Source organism: Suricata suricatta, chromosome 17 (genome assembly GCF_006229205.1).
Source record: "Suricata suricatta isolate VVHF042 chromosome 17, meerkat_22Aug2017_6uvM2_HiC, whole genome shotgun sequence".
Taxonomy (NCBI): Eukaryota; Metazoa; Chordata; class Mammalia; order Carnivora; family Herpestidae; genus Suricata; species Suricata suricatta.
This window is the reverse complement of record NC_043716.1, coordinates 47478937-47491065: the sequence shown is the minus strand read 5'-3', so window position 1 is coordinate 47491065 and position 12129 is coordinate 47478937.

The following is a 12129-nucleotide window of genomic DNA, read 5'->3' as shown; positions in this document are numbered from 1 at the left end:
GGGAAATGCAGGGTTCTATGGGGCCAGACTTTGCCTGGAAAATCAGGGAAGGCTTCTCTGAAGAAGTGACATTTAAACTGAGACAGAGAGGAGTCAACCATTGCAGAGGCATTTCCAGGCATGGGAACAGTTTGCATGAAGTTCTAATGGTGAGTGAGCACAATGCTTTCGAGAAACTGAAAGGGGGCCCATGTGGCTGGTGTGGGAGACAGAGAAGGGGCCGAGAGGGGCCTCAGAAGCCACGGCCAAGGCTCGACTGCACCTCAAGGGCAATGGGGACCCACCGAAGGGTTTCAACCATGAGAGAGCCATGGTATTTCACCTGTTGAAAGGGTGACCCTCAGGCATCTGGGTGGCTCCGTCGGCTAAGTGTCCAACTTCAGCTCAGGTCATGATCTCACGGTACCTGGGTTCCAGCCCCGCATCAGGCTCTGTGCTGACAGCTCAGAGTCTGGAGCTGCTTCAGATTCTGTGTCTCCCTCTCTCTCTCTGCCCCTCCCCTGCTTGCACTTTGTCTCTCTCTTTCTCAAAAATAAATAAAGATTTAAAAAAAATTTTTTAAAGAAAAAAAGAAAGGGTGACCCTCGGGTACCTGGGTGGCTCAGTCGGTTAAGCGTCTGACTTCAGCTCAGGTCACGATCTCACGGTTCGTGAGTTTAAGCCCTGTATCCAGCTCTCTGCTGACAGCACAGAGCCTGCTTTTGATCCTCTGTCTCCCCCCTCTCTGCCCCTCCCACAAAAGTGCGCTCTCTCTCTCTCAAAAATAAATAAACATTTAAAAAATAAACACATAAACACATGACTCTATTCAGAGCATCAGAGAATCAGAGACTAGAGATTCTAGTTAGGGGACCAATGCCACCATCCAGGCAGGAGGTCTGGTGCAAGGCAGAGACAGAAGACACACAGAGACAGCCACAGGTCAGAGGCCCAGTTTGGGGTATACACTGGCAACACTTGACGTGTGAGTAGATGTCCCAGGAGAGGGAGCAAAAGGTTTCCGAAATAGCTTCTAGGTTTCTGGCTTCAGCACCTGGAAGAATGGCGGTGCTATTGGCTGGAATTGGTGTATTTGCCCAGACCGATGTAGAGACTTCTGTCCCAGAATCTCTGCGCAAAACTGAACCCCACAGCCCCCAACACATAGCTAACAGCAACCACCAAAACAGGACCCGTACAAAAATCGCAAATATCCTATACTTTTATCCTTTTACTTATATCGGGTATTTTCTTTTTTCTTTCTTTTCATTTTTTTTTTTGATGTTTGTTTATTGTGAGAGAGTAAGGGAGGGACAGAGAGTGAATCTCAAGTAGACTCCACGCTGTCAGTGCAGAGCCCGACGCAGGGCTTGATGTCGTGAACCAGAGATAACAACCTGAGCCGGAATCAAGAGTCAGATGCTGGGGCGCCTGGGTGGCTCAGTCGGTTAAGTGTCCAATTCAGTTCAGACCACGGTCTTGTAGTCCATGGGTTCGAGCCCCGCGTCGGCCTCTGTGCTGACAGCTAGCTCAGAGCCCGGAGCCTGCTTCATATTCTGTGTCTCCCTCTCTCTCTGACCCTCCCCTGCTCATGCTGTCTCTCTCTCGCGCTCAAAAATACATAAAAATATCTAAATTTATTTAAAAAAAAGAGTTGGATGCTGATTTGGCCGAGCCACCCAGGCACCCCAGTATCAGGTGTTTTCATACAAGACTCTTCCTTATAAGCACTCCTGGGTCCCAGATAACCCACATCCTTGAGAGGCAAAACAAAGCAAAACAAAACAAAACAAAACGCTCACAGTCCTGTTTTGTTTTGTTCCTATTTCTTGCTGACGTGAAGTCACCGCCACCATAATGCTCAGAAAACGTCCAACGTTTGCATGTTTCCTTTTTATTTCGTTTTATCTGGTCGAGCCACAGAGCCTTCAGCTCCGGAACCCTATAATCTGCACTTCGTGAATAGCCATGTAATTGAGCAATTGCAGCCATCGCTGAGAACTGCTGGGTGGACAGTAGGCTTTGGGGGTTTTTTCCAACATTTTTTTTTCGGGAGTGCCAGGAAATGGAACACGTGAGCTGAATCCCAGGCCCCGGTGTCCTGCGGAATCTGCAGCCTCCTCCAGGAATGATGAAGATGAAGAAACAGGAAATTTTCGGCATAATGAAACCCTGCACCTGGCTTCGGAGCCAGAATGATCTCTTGGATTTTTTTTTTTTAATTGAGAATTTTGGGAATAACTCCATCTGCACAGAGCCCACTTGAGGGCTTAGTAGGATCTTTTTAGAACCCTGCACCATGGTGATTACTGTTTGCAGAGGGTCTCTTGTGCCCCCACACAGTTGGTCCACAGATCAACACTGCAGGTTGATGTTAATATCCTCCATCCCGAGTGGACGCTGCACATCCATCAGACGTGCGAGCAGGCTGGGAGCTGGTGGTTAGTCAGGCTGTTAGCAAATTACTGTGACAGACTCCGCCCCAAGCCCATCCAACTCGAAAGACGATAAAGCTTCTCATTTTACCTTAAGGTTGCAGGTCTGTGAGTCAAGTGCAGAGAAGTTCTAAGGCCCTGAAATGACACCCTTTGTACCTTCACCTCCTTCCCCATGAACTCCAGACTTGGCTGGGTGTCGCTAATTCAGCGTGTCCCAGCCCTGAACATCACTCTCCCTCCAACGTCCTTATTTCCTCCCACATTCCCCTGGTCAATTAATAAGGCTGCCAAGATGTTGGAACTGTAGTCTTGGGGTCAATCTTAACATCTGTGTTTGTGTATGTCTGTGTGTCGCCTACTTATTACTCCGACCTTCTAAGCATCCTTCAAACTAATTACGTCCCTGTCTCCATCCTCCTCCTCTGACTTGCTTTTACTCACCACAGCCTTATAGCCATTCTCGTGTCAGAAAGATCTTTCTGAGGGTCGCCTGGATGGCTCAGTCAGTTAAGCATCGACTCTTGATTTCGGCTCAGGTCATGATCTCCACTTCATGAGATCAAGCCCTGCGTTGGGCTCTGCACTGACAATGTAGAATGGCTTGGGATTCTCTCTCCCTCTCTCTCTCTGCCCATCCCCTGCTAGCGTTCTCTCTGTCTCTTTGTCTCTCAAAATAAACTTTAAAAAATTAAAAAGTCTAGAAAAAAAGATTTTTCTGAGGCACCAATGTGACTCTGTCTCCCCACTCCATAGATGGCTTCCCATTGCCTATATACAATGAAAACCCGAATCTCCCACTGGCACCCACCCACAGCCCTTCTGCACCTGTTGCAACCTCACCTCCCATGTCTCCCCCCACCTGCTCTGAATTCTACCTCCTTACATCCATGCTGGTCCACTCGCACCAACCCGCCCTTCACCGTTGGCTGCCCTGCATTTCTTCCACTCCTCTGCCACTTTGCACCTGCATTCTCTCTGCCACACCTGTCCTGACTCTACTTCACTCCCCCGGAGACTCCTGCGTAGCCTCAGGCCTCAACTGGAAAACCACCTTCTTGGTGAAGCCTCCGCCTCGCTCATGGGCGGAATTCGCCGCTCTCTGTTTTTGCTCCACTGTTAACGGTGTTTATCACAATGAACCTCGGTTGTTTGTTTTCTGTCTTGAGTGGGGACTACGTGCTTCATACTACTGTGTCCCCTCATGCCCAGGCCGCAGCCAGATCCTCAACGGCTTCTCATTACCTGTCTGGCAAAGAAGTGGAAGAATGAAAATAAAACACGGTACCCAGGCTTTGAACATCGAGTGTGTGTGTCTGTGTGTCGCCCACTTATTACTCCGACCTTCTAACTTTGCACTTTGCACTAACACGGCCGGTGCTACGGGGGACTGGCCACACTGCTCGTGAGCTCACAGGGTGACTCGGAGGCGAATGTGCCTGTGACAGAGGGCAGACAGGAGAACAAAATGTGCCAGCTCTGAGAACGAAATGTGGATGTCAGCAGACTCTTCTGCGACTGTCAGGCACTTCCCTGAGGTAGCGCTGTGTGTTTTGAGTAATTGAGGCAGTTCTGTCCATCTTGTCAATCAGTCTGCAAATAGCCATCCTGCCGCGGAAACCCGAGGAGGGCCTGGTTTGGAAGCCTTTCCCTGCCGGGGTGGGCACATCCGTTCCCGGGTCTAATTCAACTCTAACACGAATACCCTGTACACCTACTGGCTTCCTGGCCTTTTGCACTACACTGTGATGAAATTTTTTTCAAGTATTAGATGTTCTCCCTCCACTCACGAGCATGCGGTGTCACTGGAAAAGCTAGTATCTACACCTGGAGTTTATTAAACATCACAAGACCACGTAAGACCCATCTTAGATCATATAAAATCAGTTGGGAGTAAAGAGGTAACTAAAGAACGAATGGAGGATGGGCGGATGGGCGGATGGAGATGGATGGACGGATAGCTGAATATTCTTTGGACTTGGCGTTGCTTCAAGTGAATCAGATGCACGAGAAAATTATAAGGCTTTAAAGTGTCAATCTTTCAACGCTCCAAGGTAATGCAATGACTTGGCCCAATGCAAGATACTCAGTAACACTTTAAGAAAGAATACTGATGAGTGAGAGGTGAAGATTTTGGGAAGGTTGCATGTATGGATTTTTTTTTTGGTCCCCAAATGATACCTCCTTTGCCTGCATAAAATGCTAGTCCTGACAGGAAGTACCAGCACCTCCTCACCACTTAGGAATGAAAATAAGAGGCAAACAGGAAACTGTGTTTATTTTTTACCACGAGTCAGCCAAACTCCCACACCTCTGCTGTGCATTTCCTCTGTTGGGTGTTATAAAATGTAGCAAGACAAGCGCCTGGGTGGCTCAGTCTGTCAAGCCTCCGACTCTTGGTTTTGGCTCAGGGCATGATCTCATGGGTTTGGTGAGTTTGAGCGCAGTGTGGGGGCTCCGTGCTGACAGCGCAGAGCCTGCTTGGGATTCTCGGTCTGCTTCTCTCTGCCCCTCCCTGACTTGCATCGTCTCTGTCTCTCTCAAAATAAATAACTAAACTCTAAAAACATTATTAAAAAAAGTAAACTGCAGCAAGAAAACAACACCTCCCTTTCTCCCAAGGAGCTCGCTGTCACCCTAATAGGTAGAGACTGTGTGCAAGACGGCAGTGAAACAGGGGTGCCTGGGTGACCCAGTCAGTTGAGCATCTGACTTCAGCTCAGGTCATGATCTCGTGGTCTCTGAGTTCGATCCCCTTGTCGGGCTCTGTGCTGACAGCTCAGAACCTGGAGCCTCTTTCAGATTCTGTGTCTCTCTCTCTCTGTCTGCCCCTCCCCCATTCATACTCTGTCCCCCAAAATAAATAAATGTTTAAAAAAAAAAAGACAGCAGTGAAGCACAGCTAGTGACAGGTGCGGGGGGAAAATGCCACATTCTCTCCTGGGGACTCTGCAGGAGAGTCGTTTTGAAACCTCCCTCAGAGGGGACTGTGTAGCTCTGTGATGACGCTAGCAGAGACCAGGTAGCATTCGGTGAAAAGCCCTCACAGAACATGACAGAGTCACAGGGCAGACCAAGCAGCTGCTAAAGGGGCTTGAAAGGAAACAACAGATCCCTCAGGGCCACGGGATGAGCTACACGTCCCTAAATCTTGCTCACCAATCTGCATTGGTGGTTCAGTGGTAGAAGTCTCGCCTGCCTAAATCTTGCTCACCAGCTCTGGGAAAGTTCCCCTTCGAAAGATTACCTTGCTCATTATTCCTTCAGTGACTTTTCTTCATCCTGTAGAGACTCTTCAGGAGAGACGTTGAAACACGAGTCCCTATTTTAAGTTAGACCGCTCTTTTAACTTCATTTAAAATTACTATTATCATGCCCCGTCTTCGTAATGATGTGCCGTGGTCGGCCAGAACGTCTCTGAGGTGCAGGCCTTTAATGAGGATCCGAGTCCAAGGGATGTAATTTGGCCAGTCTACCATGACGCCTTCACCAACTCAGCTGGGCCTTGTCCACACTTGCACGGAATCTCCCTTGCCCTTCTTAAGATCTATCCTGCTTGGTTCTTTCCCATTTTTGCATGCCACAGGCACGTGACTGTGTCTTTCTGCTTAGATCTGCCTGTCTCTTCTTCCCATAACAATAACACAAGGCACCACAGTCAAATGCTAGAAGGTAGACTGAAGAAAGGTCCTTATTCATACTCACATGTGTAAAAAATGTCATCATAAGGTTCTCCAGTTGAGAACAAAAGTTACATAAAAATGCAGTCACTCTCCACCTCATACCCGTTAGTATTGCTACTATCAAAAACCAAAAATCAAACCCAGAAAATTGCAGAGGTAGGCAAGGATGTAAAGAAACTGGAATTGTTGGGGCACTTGGGTGGCTCAGTCAGCTAAGGGTCCAACTCTTGGTTTCAGCTCGGGTCATGATCACACGGTTGGTGAGTTCCAGCCGGGCATCGGGCTCTGTGCTGACAGCCCACTCCCACTCTTTCTCGCTGTCTATCTCTCAAAAGAAATACATAAACGTGAAAATAAAATTGGAAACTCTGTGGCTTTTTGGCTGGAATGTAAAATGATACAGCTACTGCAGAGCAGTATGGTAGTTCTTCAAAAAATTAAAAATAGAATTAACGAGTGAAATAAAGGGGAATAAGAGTTTATTGACTGTGGTGAGCATGGAGTAATGTCTATATGGAATCATTCTATTGTACACTTGAAACTAATATAACCCTGGATGTTAATTGTAGTCAATAAAAAAAATTAGGACTACCATATTACCCACCAATTTCACTTCTGGATATTTATTTAAGGAAATGAAAACACTAATTCAAAAAGACATCTGCACTTCCGTGTTCATTGCAGCATGATTAACAAGAGCCAAGTTATGGAAACAACCCGAGTGCCCATCGACGGGATTGAATGGATAAAGATGTGGTACATATACGCACCGAATACCATTTGGCCACAAAAAAGAATGAAATATTGCCGTTTGCAACCACATGAATGACCCTTGAGGGCATAATGCTAAAGGAAATGTCACATAGAGAAAGACAAAAACCATATGATCTCACTTACATGTGGGATTTTTGAAAAACCAGCAAAAAACAAAAAACAAAAAACTCAAGCTCCTAGTTACAGAGAACAGATTGGTAGTTGCCTGAGACAAGGGATGAGGGGTGAAAGAAATGAATGAAGAAGGTAAAAAGATACAAACTTCCGGTTAGAAAATAAGTCTTGGAGATCCAAGGTTCAGTATCACGGCTCTAGTTAACAACACTGTGTTGCATATTTGAAAGCTGCTAAGACAGTATATTTTATTTTATTTTATTTTATTTTATTATAGTTTATTTATTTTTGAGACAGAGAGAGACAGAGCATGAATGGGGGAGGGGCAGAGAGAAAGGGAGACACAGAATGCGAAGCAGGCTCCAGGCTCTGAGCTGTCAGCACAGAGCCCGACGCAGGGCTCGAACCCACAAACTGTGAGATCATGACCTGAGCCAAAGTCAGACGCTTAACCGACTGAGCCACCCAGGCGCCCCGACAGTAGATTTTAAAAGTCATCATGGGGGCGCCTGGGTGGCTCAGTCGGTTAAGGCTCCGACTTCGGCTCAGGTCAGATCTCACGTTTGTGGGTTCAAGCCCCGCATCAGGCTCTGTGCTGACAGCTAGCTCAGAGCCTGGAGCCTGCTTCCAGTTCTGTGTCTCCTTCTCTCTCTGCCCCTCCCCCTCTCATGCTCTGTCTCTCTCTGTATCAAAAATAAATAAATAAATAAAAACATTAAAAAAAATTTTTTTTAAAAAGTCATCATCGCAAAAAAAAATCTGAAACTGTGACGGATGTTAACTAGACATTGTGTCTTCACAACATGTACAAATATCAAACATTCTGTTGAATGCTTGAAACCCCTGTTATATGTCAATGACACCTCAATAAAAATAAATAAATAAATAAATAAATAAATAAATAAATAAATAGAGAATTAATTACTTTTAAAAAGGTAGTCAGGGCTTCCAGGCTCTGAAAATACCTGCATGGCCTGGGAGCGCTGCCCAGAAACGTGCTCCAGATTTCCAGATGGGTGCAATGTATAAAGATGTCAGCCCTTGGCACAGAAGCTGGAACAGAGAAGGGCTCACACGTGCATCATTGCTACTCCATCACCCAGCTGGTTTGCCTCCAATCTGGATCATTCTCTCTGGGCTTCTTTGTAAGGTAGACAAGTGAGCATCTGCAAAAAGAAGAGCCAGCTGTCAGGAAGGTTCTCTAGCTGTTCTTTTCAGTTAATCAAAATATTGCCCCTGGTCCTTTCCTTTCTAGACCAGCCGATCTTTCTTTCTTAGGGCCCCCACTGAGGTTGCAAACACCATCTATCTGGAAGCCAAGCAACAGATCAGTGTGCTGTGATAACTGAGTAAGAAATAAAGGAGTTTGGGGGTGCCTGGATGGCTAGGTTGGTTAGGTGCCTGACTTTGGCTTGGGTCATGATCTCATGACTTAGAGCCCACATCGGGCTCTGTACTGACAGCTCAGAGTCTGGAACCTGCTTCAGATTCTGTGTCTCCCTCTCTCTCTGTCCCTCCCCTGCTCATACTGTCTCTCTCTCCCTCTCAAAAATAAATAAACATAAAACAATTTTCAACTTAAAAAAGGAGGGGGGAGTTTGCCTTGGAGTGAAAGGAAGTCCATGTGAAATCAGTTTAGCAACATTTAAAAATGAAAGTAGGGAAGGAAAAGAGAAGGGCATCGCTTCCTTCATGGATCCGCTTTTCGCTCTTACCACTCTCCTGGCCGGAGCTTAAAATACACAGTGAAATATTTGGCTGGTTAAGATGATGTTCACCCTGGAATAAAATCTCCTCTTAGGAGTCATTTGCTTGTTTGCCCTTTGGTCCCTAAGGCTCTGACCTCGTGTCTCAAACCAGAGGAAACGTGGGGCAGGAAGACCATGACCTGAACCTCAACTGTTGTTTCCTCGGGCCGGATGGGTCTGCCCTTAAGCCCACTGTCCTACTCTTTGGTAGGTCACAGCTGTCATGGGTTTGCTCACATCTGGCCCTTGTCTGGTCTTGATTTAAGCGAAACAAATAAGTCACAAATCCTTATGGGCAAAGATAATTGCCATGGGACATGATTTTCCTGACCAGTCTTCCTCCTCACTGCCCTTGGATTCAAGAGGACAAGGACGCCAGCTTCCAAGTTCCTGCCACAGCTGTCTCCCCAGAGTGGGCGTCCACATCCTTGCCCTCTTGGCTTTTAATGTGGCCATCAGTTAATCTTTGAATTCCTCCTCTTCCACCTTCCACTAGATATTTCTTGGGGCTTAAAAGACATTTGCCTTTAGTGCAACAACTCTAAATTGTCCAAATAAAGCCCTTTACACTTGCCCATTTGAAGTCTGTTTTAATTCATAAGTTCATGAGTGAAATGGTCTAATACTTTCACATATACTTATGTTGTGAGCTGGCCTAAGGGTCTTATTCAGCCAGTAAGTTTCTTTTGCAGGTAATAGAGCTGCTAAAGTTTAGAGTGGGGAAGGTTTAGCTATTCTCTAACAACCTTCCTGCTAGGTTACAAGGAAAGAAAATGTCAGACCAAATTCTTCCAGTCCATGGACATTTATTCAACACTTATTGGCAAGCAAAAACCAAACAGTTCATGCAATCAGTTCCAAAGGCTCCAATGAAGTCCCAGCTCACTGTCTTTTGGGCGCTATGAACACCACCCTTATTAGAAAGCATTGGTCAAGACAATTACCACAAGGTTCCAGGAGCAGTGTTCCATTACTTTTCGTTGGGTTCAGGCAACCAGAAACATCTCACGTCAGAGACTGAAGACAAGATTATTCTCTGACCTCAGATGCCCGCTGGAAGATGATACAGCCCTGCAAGCATTTCATGACCCACTCACGGTGAGGGGTACCTTCAAATCACATCAGCCAACACACAAAACCTGAGGACATCCTTTTTTACAATGAGAGTTCATTCATAACAATCCTTATGCTCGTTGACAAGCTATCATTTTTACCAATAAAAATAACTCTAACAGCACTAAGTTATCCAGCAATTTTCATTATTTTCAGCCAGCCAGCCTGTAGGAATTTGTTATAGAAGCCCTTGGAAACGAATACAGCATCTAAAATGAGATATTCGGTTGGTTGGCTACATGGATCGGGAGCTCAGAGACTAGTAGGTGGGCTGCAAATTAACACAAACAGATGGTAATGGAAGAGAAAGGATGGGGTCCCCTGGGAAGGAATATGTAGTGAGCCGTAGGGCGGAACTACAGGCAAGACCAGTATTCAAGGTCAGAGGAAGAGTGGCCTGCAAAGGACAAGGAATCTGGAAGGGTAAAGTGAGAGGAAGGAATGTCCTTAAACTTGTTACACTAGCTCTAGGAGGGAACCTACTTTTAGAAACTTGCAAGTTGGAAGTGAAAACTCTGAAGAGGATGGATTTAGGACACTTCGGAAAACAGGGTAGGGTTGAGCCTGAGCAGCTCATGAGACTGAATGAAAACAGATCAGGGACTGGGTGGGATGTAGGAGAATTGTGGGAAGAATGGAGAGTTCAGGATGCCCACGTGTGTGGTGGCAAGCATGACACATGGAGGAGAGAGAGAGAGAGAGAGAGAGCTGACAATCGAATGTGACAGTAATACAGTCAGGGGGATGGAATCCTAGCAAGCCTGTATCCACAGTGCGAGGTCCTAAACAACAAATCAGAGCAAACCTGATGCCTCCAAACTAGTCATTTTTTACTAAACCGGATCTGAAACTCAAGGGGGTGAATGATGTCCTAGGATTTCAGCTATTTATGGACTTGCGGGAAAAGCCCCTAATTCCGATGTGCCCTCACTTCTTTTCAAAATGGAAATTCCTTTGAACAGACTGCATTTAATCCACCGGGGTCTACATAACTGTATGAACAAGCCCTCACTGATTTGGGAGTTCTGCCTTATTCTATTACAGCCTATAAAACACTAATAAATACAGACCTCCTTATTATCTTCTCACTACTTTAGAAAAAAAATAGAAAAGAAAAATATGCCCCACTCCCCCCAAAAAAGCAATCCTCATTGAATTTTGATGATGATCCTAAAGCTTTCCCTCTGGTAGCCAAAAGCAATTACACTCAGTTGGGGCAAAGAAATCTTTGTTTTCTAATTATGGAACAGATGTTTTGCAGAAGAAATTATCCCTATGCCACCAGTAAAAACCAATCTCACAAGCTGATCTTTGATTCAGGAAATGGCTGTGTGATTCTGCCCGTAACTTACCCATTTATATGGGCCAAATGTATTGCAAAGCAGATTTCCCCAATTGTCTAGAATTCTGAGACCAGGAATACTGGGAGCAAGTGCCTGTCACTGCTATCTCTGTGGACTGACATACTGTATATACTGTATTTTGGCAGAGAGGAATGTGATAAGCACATCCCTGTTGGGTCTCAGGACCTGCATGCATCTCACGCCATAGCTGGTCCTGATAGGGTCTAACAGGATGGCTCCGCTGAATCATTCACTTAACGTTCCGCTTTGATGAACGTTACTTTAATGTTCAGTCTTTTCAGACACAGTACAGCTGTGCTCCAAACCTTCAGTGGTCCCTCTATTACCTGCTTTACCTGCAAGATGGAGACAGTCCCTGGGTGTTCCCAAGACCCTTTCCCAGTCGAGCTGCTGCTCCTCCGTGGTCCCACCAACCTAGACCACTCACCTTTTCTCTAGCTCATTCAGCTTTCTTGCCTTTGCTGCCTCCCACCCCTGGTGGACCTTCTCAGCTAGAGGCAGTCCCATTTTGTGCAAGGAATGTGTTTCTTCAACTCATATAGCTTAGGAGTGATTATCCTGCGGAACATATACAAAGTTTGGAGTGTATGTTCTCTGGATACATAATGCTACCAACAAAATGTTTCTTTCGGATGGGTAGACACCATTTTCCCCCTTTCCTCCCATTATTTTGTCCAATTACAGAGTCTTCTGTGAATCCTAGATGTATCCACTTGTTCTGTTTATTCTCAACATTAGCTCTAATGTTTTACAGAAAGAATTCTTCTAAATTACCTTTATAACCACTGCATGGCCACCTTTGGAGCCTTTTACCACATCTAACATTGCCGCAAAGTTATTGATTTTCTCAAGGCACATTTTTCTGTATCAGGCTTAGCACCAACATGTAATAAATGTTTAGATAATATGGTTACACAAC